The following is a 15,288-nucleotide window of genomic DNA, read 5'->3' as shown; positions in this document are numbered from 1 at the left end:
ATTAAGTTCTCCGAAACGATGCATACTACAAGCTCAAAATCCAATACATGTGAAAGCAGAGACCCATAGCTCATTTAATACCCATTAACCCCGGTTTTAAACGCAGCATCATGTCTGCCATCATAAGAATATACGTCCAATATTTTAGAATATTGACCAAACCGATGGCATATTTTCATTAATATCTCCGAAACGGTGCATACTACAAGCTTAAAACACAATGCATGTGAAAGCAGAGACCCAGAGCTTTCATTTAATGTCCATTAACAATGGTTTTAAACGCAGCATCAGTTATGATTGGGATTCTAAGTTTAAAAACCACTTATTCTTAATTCAAGAAGTTGGAATCCAACCGCACAGGGCCGCGTAACTAGTTAGCATGCCGGAGTCTTGTTCGTTATCAGAATTAACCAGACAATTCGCTCCACCAACTAAGAACGGCCACGCACCACCACCCACAGAATCGAGAAAGAGCTATCAATCTGTCAATCCTTTCCGTGTCCGGGCCGGGTGAGGTTTCCCGTGTTGAGTCAAATTAAGCCGCAGGCTCCACTCCTGGTGGTGCCCTTCCGTCAATTCCTTTAAGTTTCAGCTTTGCAACCATACTCCCCCCGGAACCCAAAGACTTTGGTTTCCCGGATGCTGCCCAGCGGGTCATGGGAACAACGCCGCCGGATCGCGAGTCGGCATCGTTTATGGTCGGAACTACAACGGTATCTGATCGTCTTCGAACCTCCGACTTTCGTTCTTGATTAATGAAAACATTCTTGGCAAATGCTTTCACTTTCGTCTGTCTTGCGCCAGCCCAAGAATTTCACCTCTAGCGGCGCAATACGAATGCCCCCGGCCATCCCTCTTAATCGTGGCACCAGTTCCGGAAACCCACAAAATAGAACTGGAGTCCTATTCCATTATTCCTAGCTAAAACACTTATCCATACTCGGTTGAATTTCACATACTTTTCACTTTAAAAGTCAGCTGTGAAATCATTAAGAAATTAATGATACAACTGATTTTTCTCTTCACTAAACTTACCAAATTCTCAGAGTAGAGTTATCTGTGAATTCCTTTGACCTGCTGTGGTCTGCACAATCGGTAAGAATCACAGAACAATGAGGGACCAATTTTAATACATTGCAATCTTACAGTTTGTTTCATACATTTTTTAGTTATGAGATCAAAAATAAAAAAAATATTTTAATCCCAAAACAAGAAGCAGTCATTGTTCATGATGGTCACAATTAGAAGTTGTATTGAAATTATATAGAAAATCTAAAAGTTTGAAAAAGCTAATTGCGCAATAATTTTTATTATTTTTTTATAAATTATGGCAATAAAATATGACAGCATTCACAACTAGTATGGTTAAACTCAATTGATTTTTATATAACATATTTCATAACAAGGTTGACCTGAGACACTTAACATAGCTGGGTGATGATACATGATGTTACAATATAGAAAGAGTAAAAGCCAGAAGATAACTGAGGAGAGGAACCAAAAACTCCTTAGTAAGGAGAGAAAAAAAACCTCTAGGGGTCCAAGATCAACTGACTGCCCAACCCCTCTGGGTATGCTAACATTATACAATTAGAAAAATAGTTTGGAGGCAAAAGACAAAACTCTCGCACAGTCCTATTTTCAGTTTTTCTGCATTATTGATTTCTTCTTCAAAGGTGTTAGGCAGGTGAAAATTTGTGATTTGTCCTGAGCAGCACTGTCATCCTGGTCATCACACCTCTTCATGTACATCCTTGCATCTTTTCTGGTAGTGAATGGCAGGTGACAGCTACAAAAAATAACATATGCATAATCATTATGATTGTGTTGAAAACAAAATTAAAAAATAAAAGCCTAAGCAACTCTGTGCATTAACATTTCTAATATTCACAATTGTGAATCATTAAAAAACAAATGCAGTAGAATTAGGCTGTGAAACTGATCAAATGCCATAAGCCCTATTCAAATTCGTGACTGATTTTCCAGGATGGAGACAATTTTATTTTGTTTAAGAAACTGATCTCTGTCGTAAATAGAAATCCCAGCTCAGTGATAGAAACTAGCCATGTTAGCAGATTATTACTTTACAGTTTAAAAAGTAATTAATGTGGTCACAAATAATATCTTGGCTTTCAGACCATAATATGCTTTTAACAGTTTACTGAAAAAATGTTCCCAGCAGTTTAGCTCCAAAATGAAAATGAAATGGTTTCATTTTGTGTTATGTCAAGGGTGTCCACTGTATAGAAATTCAATTTTAAAACATTGTTGAAATGACAAACCACTGGAAATACAGGTTTATCTAACCTCTAACTCATTAACAATGTTCATTGCTGTTGTCCTTAAACTTTTCAGAAATTTTAATTAAGAAAATAAAGCAATTGTTCCGTAGACTAATCTTTTGTGTTCTGTTCGCTGTGAATCAGAAAGGTGCTGTTCTTGAAGTCCAGTCAGTCTCTGTTATCTTTCTTCCCAAGAGGAATGCCATCTAATTCCATCAAACTTCTTTTTCTTCTGCTTGTCTAAGGATGAACTGAAATGAAGCAATTAGTATTTCAGTGGCAGAACATAATCTGTCATATATACCTCTCCAGTGCTTTCGATGCACAAATGGTGTCCTGATGAAAAATTCTTCTGTTTGGTAATGTTGGGCAGTTTCGAAAGAAGCTTATCGATATGATTATCAAAAATCTATTCTGTAGATAATGAAAGAAAATAACTAAAAAATCAGAGTAAGAATTATTATCCAGACTTATCTTTCTGTTCTCTTTCAATAAGAACGGTGTTATTAATGAAGTCCAGTCGGTCTCATTCCATCTCTCTTCCCAAGAGGCTGCCCATCTAATGCTGCTGAAAACTCCATTGTCCATTCTGGGAATGCTGTGCTGTTCAGATAGTGTCAACAAATTTCAAAAATAGTTCACATCTTTAAATCTTTTTATGTTTTGTTTACAGCATGTGGCATTTTTTTGCAGTAACAATTGAGTGGGGTATTTAATTTGGCTCTATGCTCTTCTGAAAATCATTTGTTGGGCATCTCATACCCCCCCCCCAATATACTTGCTATACTTGCTGATGAGAATGAGAAATGCCATATTCTAGATAATAAAATAAACAGAATTCTAACCATAATTTCAAGCTACAAGAAAATACATATCTGCAAAACTTGTGGTTTCATATACCTACTAAGTATTGTTTTAAATGCTTAGTGATCCAACAACTCCAGAGCCTGTTCTTCTCCTTGAAATGATTTCCTTGAAACACTGAAATCAAAGAGGAGCTCTTCTCTTTCAGCAATATCCCTATTTGCCAAAAACAGAATTGTCAGGATGGGCTGTTCGTTGATTATGAATGTCTCTAATACAGGTCTGATGTTGTCCCTTTTCTTAGAGAAATGTATCTGCATTCCGATCGTCTCCTTATCTTGATGACAGGTGCAGTGTTCACCACAAGCGTCAATGCACATTTTTTGTACAGGTCCATCAAAAAAGATAAATATTTCATTTCTCCTTCTGGCATCTGTTCCATTAGGGCTTCTGCAGCTGTCTTTGTGATGACCTCACCATGAAAATCACACACAACCTCTCCCTTCTGGAAACGTCTGGAAGTCAAGACCTTCTTCCCTTTCACAGGATCGACAACGATGTGCAGGCCTTTCCACCTTTGATGCTTTACCAACTTTTTAATTTCATTATCATTTGGTGGCAGTTCCAAGTTTGTATTCCACTTCTCAAGAACGTCAGATGCTGTTGATGCATTGGCTGACCATCCCATCTTTTGAATATAGCAGGTTACCTGTCTTTCTGTTGGTAACTGTCTAGCGTAATGGTCTGGAAAGAAAATGACAATATACATTCTCAGAATATATTCTAAACTTACATTAAGTGTTTGTTGGTGAAAATAATTGATTTGTACATTTACCAGTAATATTCTGCTGTCTCATCTTCCTCTGCTCTGTTCTCCACCTGTCATAACAGTGACGGTCATGACTTCCAGTCAGGCTAACACGCTTCTTCTTTTTGGGAAGCTGTCCATCTAATGTCACCGGAAACACCTGTATCAGTTGTTGGAAGGCTGTAGAATAATCCAACTTCGTAGAAGTAAATCCTGCAGCTGCCATAGTGGATCTTGACCTTGATCTGTTGTAAGTATTTAAATAAAATATCACAGGTCTTTGTAACACAATGTAAAAAATGAATGAAAAGGGAATATTAGATTCCAACTTACTCCACAAGTGGTGTGCGTTGTTCAGAGTCTGATGTTTTCTCCCGTGAGCTTGACCTGAAGTTAAAAAAATAAGTAATTGTGTAATTGTAGTTTTGTGAGATACTGATTTTGTTTACTCATTTTGAGATCACAGTGACACTTACTGCGATCCTTCTTCTGCAAAACCTTCAATCACTTCGATTGCTGAGCAGATGTTGGCATGTGTCAGCATTCTATAAGGTTTCTCTGCCGTAGAATTGGAATGTGCTAAATTATCTGCAACAATGCTCTTCTGTGCATCTGTTACATTTATTGCGGCCGTCTCAAATGCCCTCCTGGCAACCTGGCTAGTAATGAATGGCAAGCAGTACCTACAAAATAAACAAGCAAGCATATGTGATCATTTCCAACTCACCAAAAAAAAAAAAAAAGATGCTGATGGACAAAAGAAATACAACATTTTCCGGAATAATAATACTATACCTTAGTTGCTATAGTTATAGCTTATGTACTTTCACAAAAAGTTGTCAATTTGTCTGACCAGCAATAAAGCTAGTACAGTGAGGCATTGCAACTTGGCAATCATGCAAAAGCTCATTAGGTGCACTACAATGAGGTCCAGGTGAAACATTATCAGAACCAGGTCACCTTTTAAAAAGACTTAATTCAAAGCTTAGGTCACTGCAAGGAAAAGGCCACACCTAGTCAGTTGTCTGTGCATTCCATAATGCCTTGAATGTCACCAGAAAAAAGGAAGGGAGCCATTGGCATGCTGCAGGATGGGGGCAGAGTGTGGAGGTGTTGCATTTATTTTTCCATCAGTTTATATTAATTATATATATTTAATATATAATATAATATTATTATAATATATAATATTATAATAATATTATTCTGCTTACTTCTTATACAGTCTTCTCAAGTCATTGGTAGGATTGTAAATAGGATCTCCAGCAGATGAAATGAAAAACTTCTCTTCCTCCTGTCCACAGCTGCTGTCCTTGGCAGTAGAGTGCAGTTGTGTGAAGTACACATGAAACATCTGATGGAAAACAAAATGCAATTATGGTACATTCCAAATATTCTTAGATATTGCAAATGATGGTAGCTATACAGGGAGAGGTCTTTTTTTCTATATTAACATGTATTTTAATTGGCTTCTATGAAAATTGCCTGTGGTTTAAGTGTGTGTGTCTTGTGATGGACTGGTGTCACATTATGTGTGTTACTCTGCTTTGCACCCACCGCTTGACAGGAAGGTTCCAGTTCTACCACAACCCTTAAGGGATATTTCAGTGTAGCCATCAACTTACATGTTCCTCTTCTTCATTCAATGCAAAGGACGCCAATTGCTGTGATGCAGTTTTGTGCTCTTTCACACCAATTATGACCATTTTTTGTCCACTTGGTGAAACAACAGTCTTTCTTTGCATCCATTCCTCAACCTGTAATAGCAAGAAAATAAAATAAATATGCCAACCTGTAAGACGATCGCAAACCCCTACTCTTAAAGGCGCTCCAGCCCTTCCTCATTTGCCTCATTCACCGCATCTGTTCCTTGTTCCTACCCTGTTTCAGTTCACCTCTAAAAGCCAGGCGCTCACTTCACTGGAGGCTCTGCACCTGATCTCCGCATCGTGCGAGCCCGGGTCCTGGTTGTGCCTGGCTCTGTTGTGTTTTTAGCTTCCTGCTCCTGTTCCTGTTCCCCCCGCCGGTCCCGACCCGGCACCTGTTTTTAATCCCTGGTTTTTTGATAGATTACATGGACATGGACCTTTGCTTTTTTTGTTGGATTCTCCCTTGGACTTATTCTTTGGATTGTTTGCCTCGGCCACTATTCCCCGGATCACCAGCACTGCATGGACACGCCCCCCTGTTTTCATCCCCCATTTCCTGCATGACTTTTTCCCCAGTGTTTCCTCACAATGATGTTTATGGCTGACATCATTTCACATGGGTGAAAGCTAAGGAATAAAAACATGTACAATGGAGATACCACTGCTTAATTTTAAATGCCTTTAAAAAATAAATACCTCCTGAGAACAATTTGCCACTCCCAAATCCTTGGTAAGGTACTGTTTGAATCCAGCCAGGAGGAGCATCCAGGGAGTGCTTTCTATAGAGTCCAGCTTGGGCCACTCTCTTCAGGAGAGCCTGCTGATACTTTTTAACTACTGGGGGTCTGTAAGAATATAAAACACCGGTTTAAACATTTAATACCTATAAGACAAATTAGAATTTTAGTAAAAAATAGATACATCGGAAAAATAAAAAGTCTTACTGCTGATAGAGTTCTTTGGAGCTCACATCTTCCCCTTCCTTATCCGCTTCTGCTTCAATTTCTGGAGCAGCCTCTGGCATCTCTTCCTCCTGGACAGCGGCCTCTTGCTCAGGGCCGCTGGAATACAGGTAGATTAATAATAATAATAATAATAATAATAATAATAATAATAATAATCTTTATTTTATATAGCGCCTTTAAAGGTGGCTTCTCAAAGCGCTTTACAGGATGACAATAACAATAAATAAGAAGACTACAACAATAAATAAGAAAAATTCACAAGACAGGACACAATTATAATTACAACAATACAACAATAACAATAGAGGAGACTGTGGAAGATGGTATTAAGAAGAGCAGAGGGGTGAAGAATGGAACCAGTTAAGTAAAGGCTTTTCTGAAAAGGAGGGTTTTGAGTCTGGATTTGAAGGAGTTTAGAGAAGGTGACTCTCTAATATCCTTGGGCAAGGAGTTCCAGAGCTTGGGGGCATAGCAGGAGAAGGCCCTGTCACCCATACAATGTAGACGGGCTTGGGGGACAGTAAGGAGGGCAGAATTTGAAGAGCGGAGGTTGCGAGGTGGGGAGTAGGGCGATAAAAGTTCAGACAGGTATTGAGGTGCCAAGCCATGTAAAGCCTTGTAGGTGAGCATGAGGATTTTAAAGTCTACGCGGAATTTGACCGGAAGCCAGTGCAAGGACTCCAGGATAGGAGTAATGTGAACACTTGCACTAGATCTGGTCAGGATTCTGGCTGCTGAATTTTGGACATACTGCAGCTTGTTCAGAGTAGATTTAGATACCCCAGGGAGCAGAGCATTGCAGTAGTCAATTCGAGAGAATACAAATATGTTGATCAGTTTTTCAGCCACAGTTAATTATAGCATAGGGCGTAGTCTTGCCATATTTCTAAGGTGAAAAAAAGATGTTTTGACAGTATGCTGTACATGTGGGTCGAATGTTAAGCCAGAATCGAATATGACCCCAAGGTTTTTCAATTTTGATTGGAGCTCAAGTACAGAGCCATCTACAGACAGGGTTACAGGACTGGCTTTACGAAGTTGATGGGGGGTACCAATAAGCATGACTTCAGTCTTGTCACAGTTAAGATGAAGGAAGTTTTGAGTCATCCAAATTTTTATGTCAGAGATGCAATTAGATAGAATAGAGACAGCCACATCAGTGTCGGGTTTGGTATGGATGTATATTTGAGTATCGTCAGCGTAAAAATGAAAGCTGAGGCCATGTGATCTTAAAAGCTGACCAAGTGGGAACATGTAAATGCTGAAGAGCAAGGGGCCCAGTATTGAGCCCTGAGGGACACCAGACTTGAGAAGACCAATTTCAGACCTGTACCCATTGAGAGAGGCAAAGTGACAGTGATCAGTGAGGTAAGACTTAAACCATTTGAGGGCAGTGTCAGAGACTCCAAACACAGTCTCGAGACGAGAAAGCAAGATGTTATGGTCAACAGTGTCAAAGGCAGCACTGAGATCAAGAAGGATGAGTATGGAAAGAGAACCAGAATCAGAAGCTATTAGGAGATCGCAAGATTCTTTTCTACATGCTTTAACATAATATGTTGTAACAATGATTTCAAAAAGAAACTACAGAAGCCTTACAAATTAAAAATATCTCACCGTGCCAATGTGTCTTCAGGCTTCCCACGTACAAAAAGGCCCAAGGACTCCAGCAGTCTTACAACCACTGTCCCGTTTGCCTCACCAGACACGATCTCTATTCTGTTGTAATCCACGATGGCCCTGTTCTTCAGGTGATTTATCTTTCCTCGCCTGTTGAGAGGCCATCCTGATCTCCTCTGCCGTGGCGTGCTTCGTACACGCCCTCTTCAAGTGAGCAGGAAGCTGATCAAAAGTATTCAGGCACATCTTACACACCAGGGGAATCCTTGCGGGTTTCCTTTGAAAATAAATAATATAATTTGTGTATAGAAACAAGCTAAGACTGATTTCTTAAATTATCCTTAATTTTCTCTCTCATAGTTTGAGCATAATGATTTTATTGTATTTATATCAGAATTGCTCATTGCTACAAATGAAATAATGGCTTAATATAAAAAAGTGAACTCTTACTTGGTCTCAGTCACAAACTTTCCAATAGGAGCCATTGTGGAGTTCAAAAACTGCTGGTCCTAGAAGTGGGGAAGGAATTTTATAAGATAAATTGAATTACAACAGAAGGACTGGCTGAGGGAACACTGGAATATATACAAATTCCAACTAGTGAGGAGTCCATATAGACAATGCTACCTTTCATATTCAGTATAAGATGGAGAGATTAAATTGGCCCTGAAAATTCACTGCAATGAGAAACTGCTCCTGCCACTGTATATGAACAAACATACATGCTCATCTATATTCATTTGCAGTTACATTATTGCAATGAATCTGTATCCAAAAAAGGATGTGCTCCATCTCGTCAGTAGATTGGATTCCAAAACTGATTTGGGTCAATATACATTACCTTAGAAGATAAGGTACAGTCTACTGTAGGGAAACATTAACTTAGAAAGCATTGGCCTTCCCCGGGGGGCAGGTAGGTGCAAAAGATAAACCTTTATGCTATCTTTATCTTAAGATAAGTGGCAAAGCAGTATTTTTCCAAGTTTCACCAAGCTCATCATGTTGCCATAGTAGACAAAGTTCTATAAAATGTTAAATAAACAGCATCTTGGTCTTTCAATACTGTACAAGGTGAATTAAACTGTCCCTGGTAATGCAAAGTAATGAGAAGCATCCCAGAAACTTTATCTCTAGAAACATTAGCTGTTTTATACTATCATGTAATTTAGTGTGATGTTGTCAGAATTCAAGGACATTATCACACACAGAAATTGGTTCAGTTGAATCTAAAAAACACAGCTAAACATGGGTTTAAATGTAAAATAGAAGTCTTACCTCTTGTCAGAATCCTCCTGAATGATAGCTACATACACGATGTCCCTCTTGGATCCATGGCAGTGATGCAGCATTAATCTCCCAGCCCATATCATATCATATCAACTTGTGGGCTCTGTTCTGGGTGAAATCAAACTGTGTCTTTTATGAAGCACAATCAGTCTCAGTCCATCTCTTCCCAAGAGGCTGCTGAAACATTACAATGCACTTCTGTTGTGTCTGCATGTTCTCCTGGACCTCAATCAGCTGCTTTGTGGCTTCTCATGTGTCCTACTGGCAACATGCCAGGAGATGAGTGGCAGGCGGACTCTACAAAACAGCAGAAGCACATTAATATGATTTTGTTGAAGGCACAATGAAAGAACAACTTCAAGAACTCCATTTGTTGCACTTTTCTATTGCTTTGAAATTCTCAGAAACCTGTCATATTTTAAAAGCTGCAGTGGACTGAGTCTGCTTATCTGCTCCAATGCAGTAAATCATTATGGAATGTGATAGACTTTGCTGGGGAGTGACACCTGTTAGAGTAAAAAATCTCCTTTGTGTAAGAGACAGGTCTCTATTAAACAGAAATCACAGCTCAGTCATAGATAGGAACCGCTATAGCTAATAATTGAAACCGGCCAGGACCGATAGTCGACAATAATTGAAACCGCTATAGCTAATAATTGCCTCTCAATTCCAAAATCAACTGGATTTGGTGCTCTGAATAAATTTTTTTTTCAATTAAAATAATTACAACAGTTTATGGCTAAAATGAAAATAAAATGCAGTCATTGTAGATTCGGTCTACGGCATCTATTGAACTGCAATTAAAGTTTTAAAACATTCTTGTAAAGATAAATCACTTTTCATTAAATGTCTAACTTCTTAATGAGGTTTTAAAATATCTCTGTAGTCCAAAAATAATTGCTGTAGTCCTTAGCCTTTTCAGAAACCTTCACTAAAAGGTTTAAGGAATTGTTATCTAGACTCATCTTGTAGGCTCTGTTCTTGGTGTCATTCATGAAGTTTAGTGAGTCTCAGCCGATGTCTCTTCCCAAGCGGCTGCCCATCTAATGCTGCTGGAAACTCCAGTGTCCGTTCTGGGAATGCTGGGCCATCACCCGTCTTCTGACAATCATATCTCCTTTGTCTGTGAACAATACATTCATAAATCAATAATTAGTGTAACACATCGTCTCAAAAAGATTTGAGAGTTTGTTTAATTTCAACTGACCCAAAAGCAGATGTCTTACACTGAAAAAGATTATTTGCATTGCTCCACTGATCATGAACTAATTGGAAAACTTTTAAGTGGAGTGATCGCTCTTTTGAAACATTCAGATAAAGTTGACAGTTTTTCAAAAGTGGTGACAATTAGACCTCTTCATTCCAAAACTTTCAATAAGAACAAGAGCTGGGCAGATGTCTCATAGTGTTTTGTCTTGGGAATATTTGTGTGGGATGGCTAATCAGCCTCTATGCTCTTCTGAGCTTCATCTATCTAATTTTTACTGTCTCTTATCCCCTCCTGTTGCCCTAGCTGTTGGAGAATGAGACATGTCATCTTCAAAACAATGACACACACAATACTGAGATAGATTTCAAGTCACAAGAAGACACTATCTTTAATAGCTGAAAGAAAATATGTTCAACATACTTACAAAGTATTTTCTGGAACTGGTTAGTTATCCAACCACTCTAGAGCCTGTACTTCACCCTGAAATGATTTCCTCGAAACTCTGTAATCAAAGAGGAGCTCCTCTCCCTCAGCAATGTCCCTCTTCGCTATAAACAGAATTCTCATGACGGGCTGTCCGTTGATTATGAATGACTCTCTGACAGCCCTGATGTTGTCTTTTTTCTTTGAGGAATTTATCCACCTTCCGATCGTCTCCTTATCCGGGTGGCAGGCGCAATGTTCTTCACAAGCATCAATGCACATTTTTTGTGCAGGTCCGTCAAAAAAGAAAAGACGTCTCATTTTTCCCTCTGCCATATGTGCCATTAGGACTTCTGCAGTTGTCTTTGTGATGACCTCGCCATGGTAATCACATACCACCTCTGCCTTCTGGAAACGCCTGGAAGTCACAACCTTCTTCCCCTTCACTGGATCGTCAGTGATAGTCAGGCCTCTCCAGGTTTGACGCTTTACCAGCTTTTTAATTTGCCTTACATTTGGTTGTGCACCTGTGTTGGGCTTCCACTTCTCAAGCACTTCAGATGCTTTTGGTGTATTTGCAGTCCAGCTCATCTTTTGAAAATAGCGAGTCACCTGGCCTTCCGTTGGTAACCGGAAAGCGTAATGGTCTGGAATGAAAACCAGAACAGAAACCCTCAGAAATGATTCCAAATTCACTTTCTTTGTCTGTTTCTCTGTGAAAATAATTGATATGTAAACTTACCAATAATGTTCTGCAGTCTCATCTTCCTCTGATCTGATCTCCACCTGTCGTAACAGTGTCGGTCATGACTTCCAGTCAGTCTCAGGCGCTCTTTCTTTCTGGGAAGCTGCCCGTCTAACAACACTGGAAACTCCCGTGTCAGCTCCTGGAAGGCTGTTGCATCATCCATCTTTGGATTTCCAGATCCTGCAGCTGCCACAGTGCATTTTGGTGTTGATCTGATGTAAAAACGAATATTAGATCACAATAATCTCTGTAACACATTGGCTGAAAAGAACTGAAAGCAGTGTTATACAGCAGATGCGCATACTGCAGCACTGAGTGGCGATTGCTCTTTCAAAAGCATTAAGTAATTGCTGTTTATGACACAAGAATATTTTGTCATCTGTTCAGAACATGGTGATACTTACTGAGCTCCCTCCTCTGCAACACCTTCAATGACTTCAATGGCTGAGCAGATGTTGTCATGTGTCAGTATCCTATAGTGTTTCTCTGCAGTACCATCTGAGTGGGCCAGATAATCCGCCACAATGCTGTTCTGTGCATCTGTGAGCCTCTTTGTGGCCGTCTCAAATGCCCTCCTGGCAGCCTGGCTGGTGATGAATGAGAGGTGGTATCTACAAAATAAACACATACACAAAGTGTATGATTGTTTCCAAGCCACAGACAGTTTGATTAATACATTAAAACAACTTTGTGATTTGGTTTACTTCTCATGCAGTCTTCGCAGGTCATTGGAAGGACTATAAATTGGCTCCCCCACAGAAGAAATGAAAAAATGTTCAGTCTCTGTTCCACAGATGCTGTCAGTGGCAGTACAGCGTAGTTTAGTGAAGTAAAGGTGAAACATCTGAAATAACAGACAAAATGCAGTTATTGTACTTTGTATTGTATTGTTGAATGCCGAAGACAGATGTTGACAATGAACTGGAGAGAGTATATCAACGTAACTTTCACACTTACATGTTCCTCTTCTTCATTCAGTGCAAAGCATGTCAGCTGCTGTGAGGAGGTTGTGTGCTTTTTCACTGCTATTATCACCAGTTTTTGCCCTCTTTGTGACACAAAATTCTTTCTCTGCATCCATTCCTGGACCTGAAATCACAAGCAATTCAATAAATAATAACTGATTCATAACTGCCAATGATCATTTTACAGTATCAACAGCAGCACCCAGCAATGAAGTGTATGGAGAGTGTTGAGTGTTTCAATCAGTCAGTCTGACCCACTTGGCTGGGTGCTAAGCTTCTGTAGGACGAGGCAGCTGGGATCCCAATGAGGACTCACAAGTAGGGGATGGTATGGAAGAGAGGTGCCAAGAGGTGGAAGCGAGATAAATGTGAAAGAGAGAAGGGGCTTACATATAACATGAGGAGGTGTCATCAAGAATGATTATGATTTAGTGCCGCTGAGGCTGTTTGAACTTGATGTTTGCCATTCACTAACTCTTGTTACATATGAAGTTACTGAAGAGAAGCTGGGGTGGAAATCAAATTCCACTCTCATACTTCCACTGTCCAATCTCTCTGACTGAACACAGAGCTTAGAGCATCTTCTCCCCCACCCTTCCCTCCAGTCCAGGATCACTGGCACAGCAGGTCTCCCTGTAAAGGCCCTAAGTTACAGGAGCGCCACCTAAATGACAGCGATGAGCCCTGACCAGCACTGTTATTCTGTCTCTTTATGAATGTCAGATCATTGTTTCATTGTTAGAATTTGGCCAAACAACTGAAATATGCATGACTGTCATGCTTACTGTCATATTCTTTACCACCCGTGGGTGCTGTAGGTGCTTCAGCTGGAGAATGGCCTGCAGGTAATACAGCACAAGAAGCTGCTCAGGCATGGTGATGTCTTCAGAGGTGTGCGTCTTCTTCAGTATCCGCTCCACATCTCTCTTTGCAGCCCTCAGCACCTTCCAGCAGTCACTGGCGCTCGGCCCAGGAGTCTGCAGCTGTCTGTATCTGTGGCAAAAGGAGTAGTACCATCAATGTCAATTCCCATCATGTACTGGAACTGGAAACCAACTGGAATCAGAGTTCCAAATGGAACATACCTCTTTCTGATTACTTCCTTTGAGACATCCTTGCTTTTTTTCTGCTGAATGTCCTTTAGGATGCTCTGGAAGATGATGATGATGTTAGCCAGGCTGGGATCCTCCTGTCTTAGGTTGGTGGCATTCAGGATGTAGCACAGGAACCGGTTGATATTTTTGATGTAATTAGCAATGGTTTGGTGAGACAGTCCAGTCATCCTCAGTTGGTAAAAAAAATTGCGTGTTTTGGGAATGTCCTTCACAAACATCAAGGATGCTTTAGACGGATCCATAAAAAACAGAAATCTGGAAACGTTGTGTATCTAAAAAAAATGTTTTTAGGGTTTATTTTTAGGACTGGCACAATCTCAGATGGGTAAATTCTGTGCGAATGATTTAAAATATGTACTTTGTGAGCCTCTGCCCAGTTTTAAATACCTACCTCCTGAGAGCAGTTTACCACACCCAGGTCCTGGATAAGGTACTGTTTAAACCCAGCCAGGAGAGGAACATCCAGATTGTGTTTTCTGTATAGTCCAGCCCGGGCCACTCTCTTCCGGAGAGCCTGCTGATAACTCTTCACTACTGGGGTCCTGTAGGGATATAGGACACTAATCACAGAATGATTTCATACATAAGAGAGCCGGTGGAATTATTAATCAAAATGGAAACATGAGAGGAAAGTCTTACTGCTGCTCCAGTTCTTCAGACCTCCCATGTTCCCCTTCATCTTCCTCGTCCTCCTCAGTCTCTGGAGGAGCCTGCGGCAGCTCTTTCTGCTGGACTGCATGCGCTTCCTCAGGGCATCTGGAACTGTAAAAGTACCATTTCATAAAATACTAACCGAGATAACCGGTTTCAAAAAAGCCTTTGAAAATACAATGAAGAAATGGCAAAATTGAATCTCTCACCTTGCTGGTTTGTCTTCAGGTTTCCCACGTACAAAACAGCTGTTGTAACAGAAGAAATAAGGTTCTTGATCCCGAGATGAAGTGAAACAGATGAGTTTATTGCATGCAAGGAACAATAAAGCCGAAGTCTTGTTTCCCGCAAGAAACAACAAAACCGAAGTATTGTTCAACGTACTGTTACAAACTTTTGGGTTATATAGTGTTTTCTTCTCCGTTTCTGACGTCACTCGGTATGATGGTAAAGAGGGGGGTTCATGGTATTTGGCCAGTTTACGATGTTCTGGGCAAATGGTCAGTTTAACATTACACCCAGGGGGGTTCCTAGCTGGCATCTGCAATCCTTATCAGTTAACCCCCTTTCCTGCCATAAACCCCTGCTTGTGACTTGGAAGTCTAAACCCCCTACAGAAAAGATTAAATTCAAACCCCCGTCTTCACATCTTTCTTCATTCCCCCCTTATAAAATATGGCATACGTCAGTGTAGCCTATTTTTATACATACAATGTCAGGGCAGATCTTTCCTTTCTTGGCGAACAGGTATGTATTGCCAT

The 15,288-nt window shown here is 40.1% G+C and overlaps 1 long non-coding RNA gene across 3 annotated transcripts; it reads right to left on the bottom strand.

Annotated features, from left to right (window-relative positions):
* Positions 1-1,360: 1,360 nt before the first annotated feature.
* On the bottom strand, positions 1,361-11,243 carry LOC148641323 (uncharacterized). 3 transcript variants are annotated; one of them, XR_015929720.1, is made up of 13 exons: positions 11,050-11,243; positions 9,404-10,538; positions 8,579-8,637; positions 8,126-8,405; positions 6,488-6,604; positions 6,240-6,388; positions 5,520-5,651; positions 5,109-5,248; positions 4,371-4,577; positions 4,228-4,281; positions 3,922-4,139; positions 3,183-3,830; positions 2,668-2,885 (listed from the first exon to the last, which is right to left on the bottom strand). It is a non-coding gene; the product is annotated as an uncharacterized LOC148641323 (long non-coding RNA). The 3 variants fall into 3 exon arrangements; XR_015929719.1 differs by having other exon boundaries at positions 3,187-3,830; XR_015929721.1 differs by lacking the exons at positions 2,668-2,885; positions 3,183-3,830 and adding an exon at positions 1,361-1,789.
* Positions 11,244-15,288: the final 4,045 nt, after the last annotated feature.

Source organism: Lepisosteus platostomus, chromosome 24 (genome assembly GCF_059453375.1).
Source record: "Lepisosteus platostomus isolate fLepPlt1 chromosome 24, fLepPlt1.hap1, whole genome shotgun sequence".
Taxonomy (NCBI): domain Eukaryota; kingdom Metazoa; phylum Chordata; class Actinopteri; order Semionotiformes; family Lepisosteidae; genus Lepisosteus; species Lepisosteus platostomus.
The sequence above is the reverse complement of the archived record's forward strand: the minus strand, read 5'-3'. Positions and strand labels throughout refer to the sequence as shown.